We start from the raw sequence: 16,076 nt of genomic DNA on the forward strand, positions 1-16,076 counted from the left end.
ATTACAACGTGTGAAAGTGTGGGGAACGTGTTTGCCGGCCTCTCGGGCCAGCTAGCTAATATTTCGAAATAAATTATGAGAGACATATTTGCAATCCCTTTAGTGTTGCTTGCTAACTCGATGGCTAGCTACAGAGGTTAGCTGGCTACTTAGCTACAGTAGTTAGCTACTGCCATCAGTTGTTATGTTATTATCATATGTTGCCTATTCCACAGTTTGTAGAATGCATACTGGCACTTGAATATAGATCGGGAATGGACACAACGTGGACATGGTGGACACATTTAAATGTAAATGTAGATTCATGACGTGTTCGGAATTCCATGATCAGAAATCCATTATCACAATACAAAAATATATGAACTGTCAAGTCTAGACACGGCTAAAGTGTCCTTCGGATACGATGTGTTATGCACTTACCTCCCAATCTCTGCAGAGTGCATTGGAGTATAATTGTAGGCCTGCATTGACAGATCTCACAGCACATTGGAGTATAATTATTAGTGGCCTGCATTGACAAGCACGAGCGGTCTTTCAATCATGCAGTCGCAAGATGCGTTTTTGAGATCAAAGTGAACCTAGCTGCCTGTGCACATTTGTTGATATTCATTGCTAGTTCATGAGTAATTTGCCCAGTTACAGTATAGTATATGTATATGTTTCCATGTGTGCCATTGCCAGAGTAGAGAGAGAGCGAGCAGGTGCAATAATGATAAAGCCTACAACAGACTAACTAGATAGCCAATTCAATACATAGTGTAGTTTGGATGGTTAACTCGTTACTTAACTATTTAGCTATTAGCATGTATTAATGTCCTTATGTCTGATGTCCTAAAATAACTTTCCACCGGCACTCGTGTAGACTATAACCACAAATGGCCGACAAACAGTTGATACAGGTGTGCAGTTGATGACACCAATGCTGCATACTCCAGTTGTAAAACAGTCTCTCAAGTGGTCAAAATTGGGTAGGATTCTCCTCTATTCAATAGTGGCTATGTATTCTGACAAAGTAAAATAAATAATAATAATAGAATAGCCTAATTGACAAGTAGCCTAATGCCTAAATTGTCAATATCTCCCTGGCCTGAACACTGAATATTCAAGACTTTTAGTTAGCTACCTCGCCCAGTTTAGCCATTTGAGCCCTGGTTCATTGAGTGAGGGAATTATTTTATAATAGACTTAAAAAGTATTTGGTGGGAATTGTAATGTTGCAGGGTGGCCAACCATTATCCAGGAGAGTCCAGGAGAGCTACTGGGTGTGCAGGCTTCTTCCCCAGCCCTGCTCAAACACCCCACAAATCAGCTGCTCAATAGGACCTTGCAACTATGACTCTGGTGTGTTTGAGCAAGGTTGAGTCAAGAGCCAGCACACACAGTAGCTCTCCAGATGGAGGGTTGGCAGACCACATGTGTTTTATACAGTATCCTTCGGTGCAGTATTTTACTTTGTGGGGGGTTATCAAAATCCCATACACGTGTTTAGTATATGTTATTGCGGGTGTTGTGAAATGCTTATGTTTCCAGCTCCAACAGTGCAGCAATATCTAACAAGTAATATCTAACAATTTCACAACAATACACTCAATACACACAAATCTAAGTAAAGGAATGAAATTAAGAATATATAAATATTTGGACGAGCAATGTCAGCACGGCATAGACTAAGATACTGTACAATAGAATACAGTATATACATATGAGAGGAGAATGCAAAATATGTAAACATTATTAAAGTGACTAGTGTTCCATTTATTAAAGTGGCCAGTGATTTCAAGTCTATGTATATAGGGCAGCAGCCTCTAATGTGCTAGTAAATGCTATTTAACAGTCTGATGGCCTTGAGATGGAAGCTGTTTTTCAGTCTCTCGGTGCCAGCTTTGATGCACCTGTACTGACCTCGCCTTCTGGATGATAGCAGGGTAAAAAGGCAGTGACTCGGGTGGTTGTTGTCCTTGATCCTTTTGGCCTACCTGTAACATCGGGCACTGTAGGTGTCCTGGAGGGAAGGTAGTTTGCACCTGATGATGCGTTGGGCAGACTGCACCACACTCTGCAGAGCCCTGCGGTTGCGGGCATCCAGTTGCTGTACCGGTAGGTGATAAAGCCCGACAGGATGCTCTCAATTGTGCATCTGTAAAAGTTTATGTGGGTTTTAGGTGCCAAGCCAAATTTCTTCAGCCTCCTGAGGTTGAAGAGGTGCTGTTGCGTCTTCTTCATCACACTGTCTGTGTGGGTGGACCATTTCAGTTTGTCAATGATGTGTACGCCTAAGTACTTGAAGCTTTCCACCATCTCCACTGCAGTCCCGTCGATGTGGATGAGGGGGTGCTCCCTCTGCTGTTTCCTGAAGTCCACAATCAGCTCCTTTGTTTTGTTGACGTTGAGTGAGGGGTAATTTTCCTGGCACCACACACCCAGGGTGTCACGACTCCCGCCGAAGTCGGCCCCTCTCCTTGTTCGGGCGGAGTTCGGCAGTCGACGTCACCGGCTTACTAGTTGCCACCGATCGATGTTTCACTGTTCGTTTGGTTTTGTCTTTATTGTGTACACCTGTTTTTGATTTCGCTAATTATGTTCATTATTTACCTCTGCATTTCCTGTTTGTCTTGTCGGTGATTGTTTCCTGTTTTGTGTGTAGTTGGAGGTGTTTCTCCAAACTATGTATTTTCCTATGAGAAGATTTATTGATATTTTTAGTAAACACGTTTGTTTACATTTATCCCTGTGTCCTGCGCCTGACTCCTCTATGTCTCTAAAGATAAACCATTACACAGGGCCATCACCCCCTCCCTGTAGGCTGTTTTGTCATTGTTGGTAATCAGGCCTACTACTTTTGTGTCATCTGCACACTTGATGATTGAGCTAGAGGTATGCATGGCCACGCTGTCATGGGTGAACAGAGAGTACAGGAGGGGGCTGAGCACACACCCTTTTGGGGCACCACTGTTGAGGATCAGCGAAGTGGAGGTGTTGTTTCCTACCTTCACCACCTGGTGGCGGCCCATCAGGACATCCAGGACCCAGTTGCACAGGGCAGAGTTCAGACCCAGGGCCTCAAGCTTAATGATGAGCTTGGAGGGTACTATGGTGTTGAATGCTGAGCTGTAGTCAACGAACAGCATTCTTACATAGGTATTCCTCTTGTAAAGATGGGATATGGCAGTACTATTGTGATTGCATCGTCTGTTGATCTATTGAGGCGGTAAGCAAATTTAAGTGGGTCTAGGGTGTCAGGTAAGGTAGAGGTGATATGATCCTTGACTAGTCTCTCAAAGCACTTCATGATGACAGAAGTGAGTGCTATGGGTTATAGTCATTTAGTTCAGTTACCTTTGCTTTCTTGGGTACAGGAACAATGGTGTCCATCTTGAAGCATGTGGGGACAGCAGACTGGGATATGGAGAGATTGAATATGTCCATAAACACTCCAGCCAGCTGGTCTGCGCATGCTCTGAGGATGCGGCTAGGGATGCCGTCTGGGCCGGCAGCCGTGAGAGGGTTAACACACTTAAATGTCTTACTCGAGTCAGCCACGGAGAAGGAGAGCTCACAGTCCTTGGTAGCGGGCCATGTCTGGGCACTGTGTTATCCTCGACGCGGGCAAAGAAGGTTAGCTTGTCCGGAAGCAAGATGTTGGTGTCCGTGCCGTGGCTGGTTTTCCCTAAGTGCATTGCTCAAAGCCACAATGGCAGAAGATATAATACAGGGATAAGAGACCAGCAGCCTTCCATTGTCAATACCAGTGATAATAATTAAATGTATTTTGTGAAGTGGTTCCTTGCATCCAAAATACAATTTTCAGTCACCTTTTTGGCCCACGGTGATACAGACAATTCATTTTAGGGGGACAAGTGACTTGAGATTTTGGACCTATATTGTAGCCTATATTATAATATGAATGACACTGTATGCAAACAGTGGGGTAAACGTTACTTGATCATTAAGCATAGAGTTGGTTAGCTAGCTAGCAGGATTTAGCTGTGTATTGTTAGCTAATTTAATGTGTACGGATGAGAAAATATACCCTTTAATTGTCTGCACATGCTTGTGAATTGTTGCATTATTAACCATTGTAATATGTTTTAGAAGAAAAGTTGATAGGATTGTTAAATAGTTTGTTCTTACTGGTTAGTGGCTACTGTGATATTTACAGTCAATTTGAGCTGTGGACCAAGAATGTGAGGTTGCCAGCCACAACGAAAGGTAAGGCAAGGAGGTAATATGAATTGAAAAGTAGAAATCTGTTTCGTCACTCCACTCCTCAGAGACTGTCCTTCATCTCAGAATAGGGCCTTAGCCTGGATTTAGCACAGACCTCTCCCAACAGATGGGACACAATTAGCCATCTGACTCCAGCCAGATGCGTGGAGCGTAGCGCCAGGATGCAAATGGAGGGAAGAGAGGAGAAAAGGAGGAGGAGGAAAGGTACTGAGAAAGCCATCTTGGGAAAGGAGAAATAAATGAAGGGGACAGTGGAGGTGGTGGAGCAGTTTTGGAAAATGGGACAGAGAGAGAGAGAGAGATAAGAGGGAGGGGGGAGAGACCTAGAGACACAGAGGGGGGCGCAATAGAGAGGGGGAGAGACCTTGAGACACAGAGAGAGAGAGAGAGAGAGAGAGGGGGGGGTAGAGACCTAGAGACACTGGGAGAAATAAAGAGAGGGAGAGGGGTGGTGAGAAAGAGAGAGAGTTGGGTGGAAAGTCTGTATTAAGAACAGGAGGAGAGAAAGGGAGGAAGGATCCCAGGAGATGCTAGACAAACACCTGAAGGGTGTGAATATAGAAGGATGTATGAAAGAGATGATAATAACCCTGGCATTGAATATTTCTCTATTTATTCATAAGATTATCCAACTGTAAAATCAACAGAGGCATATTCATTCTGAAACCTAAATGTAATTGGTATTCTTTGTCATATGTCCTCCCACCAACCCATTGATTAAATAAGACTGAGTGTCAATCACTGCTCTATTTATACTGGAGACATTTATTTTTGTTATTTTTTTAAATTCTCCCACTGGCATCACACCTCAGCTACTGTGTATGCAAAAACATCGACCAAAGTGCCATGCCCACCTTTGTGAACCTAAAAAGATACAGACCACCAGCATTCTTACCTTCCAGCCTTTTAATTTGTATTGGAAAATACTTGTCAACACAGTTAAGAAACTTAATTATCCAATGGATAGTATCCATATATTTATCTAAAGAAAGTAGGGGTTTGGGAACAAAGGGCAAAGTGGACACCTCCACCTCTTGTTTTGGTAAACTGCTGAGGGATGGGGCTAAAGAAATGTTGAAACTGAAAATCTCCCCCCAAATGTTGCATCTCTCTGCTATGCGTGGTGCTCTAAAACATCTGGTTTTGAAAACAATATCTTGTTTTTTTATCCTTGTCATTTGTGATTATGCTTACAAGTCAATGCCATCAATGATTCTTATTTACAGATTGTATTAGTATCCTTTACTGTTAAAACAGGCTTTCAAATATTCAGTATTATCTTATCGAAGCTCTTTGTCCCCGACCCCATTCATATACACTAACTACCTTAAGGGCCGAGGGGACTTTTGTTAAGAGCCCCGACGCTCATTCTGCAAGTGAACACGCTTTGCTTGCCATACGGTATTGGAAGCATAAGGTCCTTATCTTTCATATCAGCAAGAAATTATTAAAAAAATACGAAAGGTTAAATTACTACACACCTTTATATGGTTAGGGTTAGTGTTCCCACACGGCCATATCTCCATGTTACAGCGCCTATTTAAGGAAGACAGAGGCGACCACCTGTGCTAATTAGTTATCTAGCATGCTCCGAACACCTGTATGGAATGGAAAAAGGTCGCCAGAAATGTGTGGTAACTGAAAAATACTGTTGGCTGCAACTGTGATAAAGCCAGTAAAAGTGTACAGTAAGTCTATATTTTGCATTTGTGAAATTATCAAATCAAATGTTATTTGTCACATGCCTAATAAACAACAGGTCTTGACTAACAGTGAAATGTTACTTATAGGCCCTTCCCAACAATGCAGAGAAAAATATAAATAATAGAAACATTTAAAAAGGAATAAATAAACAATAAGTAACAATAACTGGGCTATATACACGGGGTACCAGTACCGAGTCGATATGCAGGGGTACTAGGTAATTGAGGTAAATATGTACATATACAGTTGAATTCGGAGGTTTACATACACTTAGGTTGGAGTCATTAAAACTTGTTTTTCAACCACTCCCCGAATTTGTTGTTAACAAACTATAGTTTTGGCAAGTCGGTTAGGACATCTACTTTGTGCATGACACAAGTAATTTTCCCAACAATTGTTAACAGACAGATGATTTCACTTATAATTCACTGTATCACAATTCCAGTGGGTCAGAAGTTCACAAACACTAAGTTGACTCTGCCTTTAAACAGCTTGGAAAATTCCAGAAAATTATGTCATGGCTTTAGAAGCTTCTGATAGGCTAATTGACATCACGAATCAATTGGAGGTGTACCTGTGGATGTATTTCAAGGCCTACCTTCAAACTTAGTGCCTCTTCGCTTGACATCATGGGAAAATCAAAAGAAATCAGCCAAGACCTAAGAATTGTTTTTGTAGACCTCCACAAGTCTGGTTCATCCTTGGGAGCAATTTCCAAATGCCTGAAGGTACCACGTTCATCTGTACAAACAATAGTACGCAAGAATAAACACCATGGGACCACGCAGCCTTCATACTGCTCAGGAAGGAGACGCATTCTGGCTCCTAGAGATTAATGTACTTTTGTGTGAAAAGTGCAAATCAATCCCAGAACAACAGCAAAGGACCTTGTGAAGATGCTGGAGGAAACAGATACAAAAGTATCTATATCCACAGTCAAACAAGTCCTATATCGACATAACCTGAAAGGCTGTTCAGCAAGGAAGAAGCCACTTCTCCAAAACCCCAATAAAAAAGTTTGCAACTGCACAAATATCATACTTTTTGGAGAAATGTCCTCTGGTCTGATGAAACAAAATAATACTGATTGGCCATAATGACCATCATTATGTTTGGAGGAAAAAGGGGGAGGCTTGCAAGCCGAAGAACACCATCCTTAAACAATGCCGCTTTATATGTTTTCATACCCTACAATACTCATCTCATATGTATATACTGTACTCCATACAATCTATTACATCTTGCCTACGCCGTTCGGCCATCACTCATTTATATATTTTTATGTACATATTCGTATTCATTCCTTTACACTTGTGTGTTCAAGGTAGTTGTTGTGGAATTGGTAGATTACTTGTTAGATATTACTGCATGGTCGGAACTAGAAGCACAAGCATTTCGCTACACTTGCATTAACACCTGCTAACCATGTGTATGTGACAAATAAATTTGATTTGAGACAAAGGAGTTAATGCAAAAAGGGGGTCAATGCAGATAGTCCAGGAAGCTTTTTTGATGTGATATGAAAGTAAAGGGTTTTATCTTTCAATTCTATTGCAATTGAGAATCGATTCACGTTTAGGTGGAGTATTTTGCTGTTTTGGCTGCCAGAGCCAGTCTATCTCCAAAAATAACTTAAGCTCCTTGGACCTTAATGAGTTTTGGTAAACTCGCCAACATTCCTGAAGAGACATTATGGGGCTATTTGCTCCCCCCCCCCCCCCAAAAAAAAAGTAGATAGAATTATGAAACATTTACATGTTGAAAGGGTCAATATCATACATCCACCATCAATGCCTGAATTGCTGTCTACAGAATAAGCTCTGTATCTAGTCTGATTAATCAGGCTGTAATACACAATTAAGGCTTTAAGTTCCTCTGTGTCCAAATCACTAAGGATTTAAATTGGTCCACACACAAATGCACAGTCGTGAAGGTGCAACAGCACCTCTTCCCCCTCAGGAGTTGGATAGGTTTGGCATGGGCTTTCAAATCCCCAAAAAGTGATACAGCTGCACCATTGAGAGCATCTTAACTGGGTGCATCATTGCTTGGTATGGCAACAGGACTGCCCTCGATCGCGTGGTGCTACAGAGGGTGGTGCAGACAGCCCAGTATATCACTGGGACTGAGCTCCCTGCCATCCAGTACCTGTATATCAGGTGGTGTGAAAGGATGGCCCGGAAAATTGTTAATGACTCCAGCCACCCAAGCCATAGCCTGCTCTTTCTGCTTCCACTCAGCAAGCAGTACCTGTGCATCAAGTCTGACACCAACAGGCTCCGTAACAGCTTCTATCTCCAAGCCATAAGTCTGCTAAATAGCAACCAAATGGCTACATGCACTGAGTTGTTCTTTGTATTTGTTTTTTACACTGTCTCTATACACTCAAGCACACTGATACTCCAACACACACACACACAATTTTCTCACACATTTATACTGACTCTGCACACACACTCATATACACTGCTGTTACTCTATTTATCATAAATCCTGATGCCTAGTGATCTTACCCCTATACATATCTACCTCTTTCACTCCAGTATCCCTGCACATTGTAAATATGGTATTGGAACTGACCCTGTACTGTGTATAGCTTGTTGCTTTCTCATGTTCTTATTTATTATTTTGATATCTTGTGTTTTTGTTCTACCTTATGTTATATTTAGTACTACATTGATATGAAATACTGTATTGTTGGGTTTAGAACTTGCAAGGAAGGCATTTCACTGTACATGTGCACATGGCATTAAAACTTGAATAAATTGGTATATACAGCAATATTCGGGTTTCACTGTCATGGCATGCTTGGTTCAATAGCTATTGACGAGAGAAAACTAAATATCTAATATAAAACAAATTTTACCTAGGTGCCAAAACGAACTACATACCTACAGGCTCTCTAAAATGTTGGGTAAACAATATATTTTCCTGTGGATATTTTGTCTCAAATTTCGAGCAGCTGAAGGACAAACCGCCCAGACAACCAGTAGAGTAAGTTCACATTTAATTGTATTCAACATTCTGGCTTGTAAGGAGCATTTATACAAATTTGCAGGCATTCGTTTCACGCTGTAGATATATACCAATTAATTGTGTATTACAGCCTGATTAAATCAGACTAGGCCCTACTCTATATCCTAGGCCTACAAGCAATAGGCAAATCATGCGATGAACTGGAGACAATGCAAAACCTTCCTATTATGTCATGGTCTGTCTATCTTTCTCTTTTCTCTCTCCGTATGAGGGAGCAGAGTGGGCTCTGAAGTCAAATAGAAGCAACTACAAAAAGACTGTAACACAGTTTTTACATAACACTATTATTAACAGGGTAGAAATTTTGAAATACCAATTAGCTTTCTAAAATAAATCGTGATTTACTTGAATTTTGACCTCCCCATCAATGCATTGCATGATACACTTATTTGTCAACCAAACTGAAGCTTGATGTGTAGACTACATTATTTTAGAATATAAAGGTGCCTGTCCATAGGGCAATCAATGTGTTATTGCAGTAATCGGTGTCATAACACATGGTTAACGTTTCCTGTAACATTATTATCAGAGAGAGGATAAAGCACCAAGCTAACGAGGGCAGCAAGCTGCAGACAGTGTATGATATTGAACATTTGTAGCCTTATCCGATAAAGAAGTTTATATTGTTTAGACTACTCAAACAATAAACCCTACCATACAATTTGCACGTCAACAATATCATCTCAATCTCACCTTATATATCCGCTGTGTGTCATCTATACTGAAAGTACAGCAGCAATCCACATTCGGCTTCAGTGTCTGTTTGATATGTTTTGTCTGTACCTGGGCTGTCCCCGCAGCACGAGTATAGACTACACTGGATTGACAGCGATTTAAAAAATGCTGGCTTCGCCTTGATGTAGTTTGAGTGAGCTACTTCACGGAGTGGTTGTTTACAGTGTGCCTGTTCCTACCAACCAAACGGAGACCCTCCCACCGCGCTCTCTCACCCTTGATATATCAGCCTCCGCACAGATGGATACGCCCTCGAATATTAATTTTACTCCATTATGAAAACCGTTCTGTTTAATTGCTAGGTATTGTGAAACAATTCAATTTGAGTTTAGCACCTCTGATGTGTTGAGAGAGCCACCTTGTGTGACACAATGTAGGTGATCCGATGCGTAGTCAAGTAGGGGAAAGTTGGCTTTTTATTAATGGTCTTCACATTTGTCAGTTTCCTGTTTACACTGAATTTCTTTATTCACTGACTTTCTACGACCTGTCCATTATCTCAGTGACCCTTACAAAAAACAGATGAATTTTACGTGATCACATGTGATTTAATGTGATAACATGTGACTACAAGTGAAGCAACATGTGACATGTAAGCACATGAGTACATGATCTCACATTAAATGAATGTGAAATAAATGTGACAACATGGGGATGCAAAATGTCAACATGTGAGAACATGAAACTACACGTGACATGTGAAAACACGATCTCATGTGAAATAAGTGTGACAGCATGAGGAATGTGATACTGTACCATAACACTATACATGTGACAACATTTGAGCACATGTGAAAGCTGAGATGTCAAATGTAATTTAGAATACTTTACTTTAAAAGGTATGACAGACATTAATTAAAATGTAAAGTCATGGTCCCCTCCAGGTTTTGTCTAGTTACCGGATTGTTCCAGGGATGTCCCAAGGACATTTTTAGGACATTCTCAGAACACTGTATCATGGTAGATCTACAAGTAGTTTCTGTATTTTTACAGCTAAATGAAGGTGTTAATGTTAGTATGCTGATTACTTGGGAGTCAACCTCACTATTAGTTGCTAGCTACCTGAAGTTCATGCTGCGCCTCCAGGTTTATGGACATAATGGAGATTGTCTAGACATTTATTACCAAGAAAACATTTCTGCGCTTTGCTTAAAGTTGCAGTAAAAATAAAGTAAATACACTATATATACAAAATGATGTGAACACCCCTTCAAATTAGAGGATTTATCTAGTTCAGCTACACCCGTTGCTGACAGGTGTATAAAATCGAGCACACAGCCATAGAATCTCCATATACAAACATTGGCAGTAGAATCAACTTACTGAAGAGCTCGGTGACTTTCAACGTGGCACCGTCATAGGATGCCACCTTTCCAACAAGTCAGTTCATCAAATTTCTACCCTGCTAGAGCTGCCCCGTTCAACTGTAAGTGCTGTTATTTTGAAGTGGAAACGTCTAGGAACAACAACGGCTCGAACGCGAACCGGTAGGCCACACAAGCTCACAAAATGGGACTGAGAAGTGTTGAAGTGCATAGCGCGGAAAAAAGGTCTGTCCTCGGTTGCAACACTCAATACCGAGTTCCAAACTGCCTCTGGAAGCAACTCCGAACTGACTCTGGAAGCAACGTCAGCACAAGAACGGTTTGTCAGCAGCTTCATGAAATGGGTTTCCATGGCCGAGCAGCCGCACACACCATGCGCAATGCCAAGCGTCGGCTAGAATGGTGTAAAGCTCACCGCCATTGGACTCTGAATCAGTGGAAACGTGTTCTCTGGAGTGATGAATCACGCTTCACCATCTGACAGTCTGACGGATGAATCTGGCGGATGCCAGGAGAACACTACCTGCCCCAATGCATAGTGCCAACTGTAAAGTTTGTTGGAGGAGGAATAATTGTCTCTGGTAAATTCTCAGGGTTCTGGCTCGGCCCTTTAGTTCCAGTGAAGGGAAATATTAATGCTACAGCATACAATGATTAAGGATTGATTTATACCAATTAAAAATGAGGGGGTGATTACAGTAGGTCGCCATGGTGGAATCGGACCAGGTTGGACATTTTGCCATGACAACAGGGTTATCACTCCGACTCTTACAATAAGTTCCATGAGATTTTTAATGACCAAAGAGAGGACACCCTTTTAACAGCCCATCTGAAAGACGGCAACGTACGCAGAGCAATGTCCCCTTAAATGCCCCGGGGCATTGGGCTCTACCTCCTACGGGTCCTCCAACATCACTTCTAGCAGGATCTGGTTCCCCAGATCCTGCTAGCTTCAGAGGCAAGCCAGCAGTGGGATGTAGGGTGGTATGCTGCTGTATTCTGATTTCAATTACTGTAAAATCTACTATGAACAAAATTGTGACTAATCCTTAAATGGGATTTGAACTAATAACCCATTGCTCGCTACAACCTGTAATATCCTGCTACGGTGCAGCTACACCAGCAGATCTTTGAGCATAATGGAGATATGGCCACAGACGTATTGACATGAATGCATTTCTGCAATTTGCCCAGAAACTTGTAAGTAATTGTACAATTATCACCACCAATGTATGGACCCATCAGCATAAAAGTAGCAGTGCTCAAGGACACTTGACAGTATACAATAACTACTTGCGGTTTTGAACTTGCAACCTCTTGGTTGGGAGTGCATTGATGTATTTGCAGTGCCGCCAGGTTTATACTTCTTGCTTGGAACATACATCCACCGGCCAGTTTATTAGGTAAACCCATCTAGTACCGGGTTGGACCTGATAGGAGTGGAACACGGTGTGGTAGTCTGCTGCAATAGCCCATCCGTGACAAGGATCAACGAGTTGTGGGTTTTGAGATGATGTTCTGCAAACCACTGTTGTACTGCGCTGTTATTTGTCTGTTTCTGGACTGCCTGTTAGCCTGCACAATTCTTGCCATTCTCCTTTGACCTCTTACCCACAGGACTGCCGCTGACTGGAATTTTTTTGTTTGTTGTCGCACCATTTATATTAACACACTCAAAAAATAAGGGTATGATTAGGGTACAGTGTTGTTCCCTGGGGTACAAAAAGGTCAAAAGGTACACTTCACAGCTACACTTATAATAACTCACATGGCAGAGTTCGGTACCTTGTAGGTATGGGATATTTTTCTACCCAATATTTTGAATACAAGGTACTAAACAAAAATAAACGCAACATGCAACAATTTTAAAGATTTTACTGAGTTAGAGGAAATCAGTCAATTGAAATAAATTCATTAAGCCTTAATCTATGGATTTCACTTTACTGGGCAGGGGCGCAGCCATGGGTGGGCCTGGGAGGGCATAGGCCCACCCACTGGGGAGCCAGGCCTAGCCAATCAGAATGAGTTTTTCCACACAAAAACGCTTTATTACAGACAGAAATACTCCTCAGTTTTATCAGCTGTCCGGGTAGCTGATCTCAGACGATCCCGCAGGTGAAGAAGCTGGATATGGAGGTCCTGGGCTGGCGTGGTTACACTTAGTCTGCGGTTGTGAGGGCGGGAACATTTTCTAAAACAATGTTGGAGTTGGCTTGTGTTAGAGAAATGAACTTTCAATTCTCTTGCAACACCTCTGGTGGACATTACTGCAGTCAGCATGCCAAATGCAGGCTCCCTGACACGCCCTGACCAGCAGATGGAGCTGGTGTAGTAGTTTGGGGGTCAGGACGTGGCAGTCTGGTGTGTGTCTTGTGACTCCTGATCAGGAACAGCTGGGAATCGTTGTTCCTGATTGGGAGTCACATATGTAGGAGTTGTTTGTCACTGGGGTTTGTGGGGAATTGTTCTGTGTTGAGCCTATGCGTTGCCAGACTGTTTGTTGGTTGTTCGTTCATTCTCATAGTTTGTTATTTTGGCATTCATTTTGATAGTGAATAAAAGTCAAGATGAGCCTGCACATACCTGCTGCGTTTTGGTCCTCTTCTCTCCAGTACGACATTTTTATGGATGAGTACAACATATTGTATGACACTCCCTCAAAACTTGAGACATCTATGGCATTATATTGTCTGACAAAACTGCACATTTTAAAGTGGCCTTTTATTGTCCCCAGCACAAGGTGCACCTGTGTAATGATCATGCGGTTTAATCAGCTTCTTGGTATGCCACACCTGTCAGGTGGCTGGATTATTTTGGCGAAGGAGAAATGCTCACTAAGAGGGATGTAAACAAATTTGTGCACAACATTTGAGAGAAATAAGCTTTTTGTGCATATGGCAAATTTATGGGATATTTTATTTCAGCTCATGAAACATGGGACCAACACTTTACATGTTGTATTTATATTTTTGTTCAGTATAGGTGGGGGCAATGTACTGGTTGGGGCTCATTAGCATATTTGGGGGCGTGGTCAAATATATGTATATTTGTGCTAACCGTCAGTGGAAGTGTTGGAGCAGTTTAAGTTATGCTAGTTGAGCAACTTTTTACACTATTTTGCAAATGTTGCAAGAGAGTGCGTTAGTATTAATCTCCACTGTGAAGAGGTTATTATGCAATATCTAGTAACTTAATGGGAACTTGTTGCTAGAGGTTGCTGAGAATTTTTGTGTCATAACTGGAAACTATTTATCAGTACGTTAGTGTGAAAGTCCCAATAACTCACTGGCAAAAAAACCTACAGGGCACTTGCTACCACTAGCAATACTTACCATTAGCATACTATGCTTTCACTGATGTTTCTGTTGACAACATGCACATCACTTGCTGATTGGCAGCATACTGAAGGTTGCATGTCTCCCATGAATGGGAATGTCATCCCAGTTAATGTGCTCTGTTGTATTCTGTTCATACACATCAAGCTTGTACACTGTCAGTTTTGCAGCCTTGTTAAAGTGCATGTGATACTATCAGAACCATATGATATTTCATACAGTAGTTAGTTACCATGTTACTGCAATGCTCACTTACCTAAGAGACTGTCAATGAATGTGAATTTTACAATAACCACTTGCAACTAGTTGACAGTAATTTATTGCAAATTAAACATGAACTTCATGTTTACCAGCTGTCATGAAGCTTTTGAAAGAAGCACATGAACCTCTTGACGGTCGCCTAGGATAGGGGGCGCTACAGCGATTTTTGAAAAAAATTCGTGCCCATTTTAAACGGCCTCCTACTCAAACTCAGAAGCTAGGATATGCATATAATTAATACTTGTGGATGGAAAACACCCTAAAGTTTCTAAAACTGTTTGAATGGTGTCTGTGAGTATAACAGAACTCATATGGCAGTCAAAACCCCGAGAACGATCGTAACAGGATGTGGAATTCTGAATTGCGGACTCAACTTCATCACTTTGCCTATAAATCACACCGTGAGCAATGGTTCATTGAGCACTTCCTATTGCTTCCACTAGATGTCCCCAGTCTTTACAAGGTGGTTTGAGTCTCCTACTGTGAAAACTGACAGAATGAGAGGCTGTGGAAAGTGGTCACATGAGGAGGGCCATCACCATTATGACGCCGGCGCCCCTGGCTACCCTCGCCTTTCGAAACGTTTAGAAAGACAATGCAATCGTCCCCCTTGAATCTTATTAGAGCTGTGGTTGAAAAAGGCCCTAAAGATTTATGTTATACAATGTTTGACATGTTTGAACGAACCTAAATACAAAAAAAAAGCATTTTATTGAAAGAGGAGTCCCGCGGCCGACGGAACTTTTGGAGCTGCCTTCAGAAGGCGCTAACAAGAACAAGCTATTGGGACGTAAAGGATTAACTTTTTCGAACGAAAATACATTTGTTGTGGACCTGGGATTCCTGGAAGTGCTTTCTGATGAAGATAATCAAAGGTAAGGGATTATTGACAATAGTATACAAGAGTAGATTTGATATGCGATTGTTCCAAGATGGCGCTGACCTGTAACGGTAGCCGATTTTTTTCTGAGTATCGCATCCCCTTTTATCGCAAAGTGTGATTACTCAGTAAAGTTATTTTTAAATCTGACATTACAGGTGCTTTCAAGAGATATTCATCTATAAATCTTAGAATGACAATATTACATTTTAAAAATGTTTTCGAATAGTAATTTAGTAAATTGTAGCGCTGTTTCACCGGATGCATTTGAGGGAAAATAGTTAGTCAACGTTACGCACCGATGTAAAATGCTGTTTTTATATATAAATATGAACTTTATCGAACAAAAGAATGCATGTATTGTGTAACATGATGTCCTAGGAGTGTCATCTGATGAAGATTGTCAAAGGTTAGTGCTGCATTTAGCTGTTTTTTGGTTATTTGTGATGCATGTGGTTGGTCGGAAAATGGCTATGTGGCTACTTTTACGATATACTCCTCTAACATAATCTAATGTTTTGCTTTTGCTGTAAAGCCTTTTTGAAATCGGACAACGTGGTTCGATTCAGGAGA

The 16,076-nt window shown here is 41.4% G+C and overlaps 1 protein-coding gene across 1 annotated transcript in view; it reads right to left on the reverse strand.

The window, feature by feature from the left end:
• The window catches only part of LOC106590060 (E3 ubiquitin-protein ligase RNF152), a 112,110-nt gene extending 102,226 nt beyond the window's left edge, over positions 1-9,884 (reverse strand). The window contains exon 1 of the mRNA XM_014180573.2: positions 9,661-9,884. The gene's annotated coding sequence lies outside the window, so the exon portion shown is untranslated. The remainder of the gene's footprint in view (positions 1-9,660) is intronic.
• Between the last annotated feature and the right edge of the window lie 6,192 nt (positions 9,885-16,076).

Source organism: Salmo salar, chromosome ssa29 (assembly GCF_905237065.1).
Source record: "Salmo salar chromosome ssa29, Ssal_v3.1, whole genome shotgun sequence".
NCBI lineage: Eukaryota > Metazoa > Chordata > Actinopteri > Salmoniformes > Salmonidae > Salmo > Salmo salar.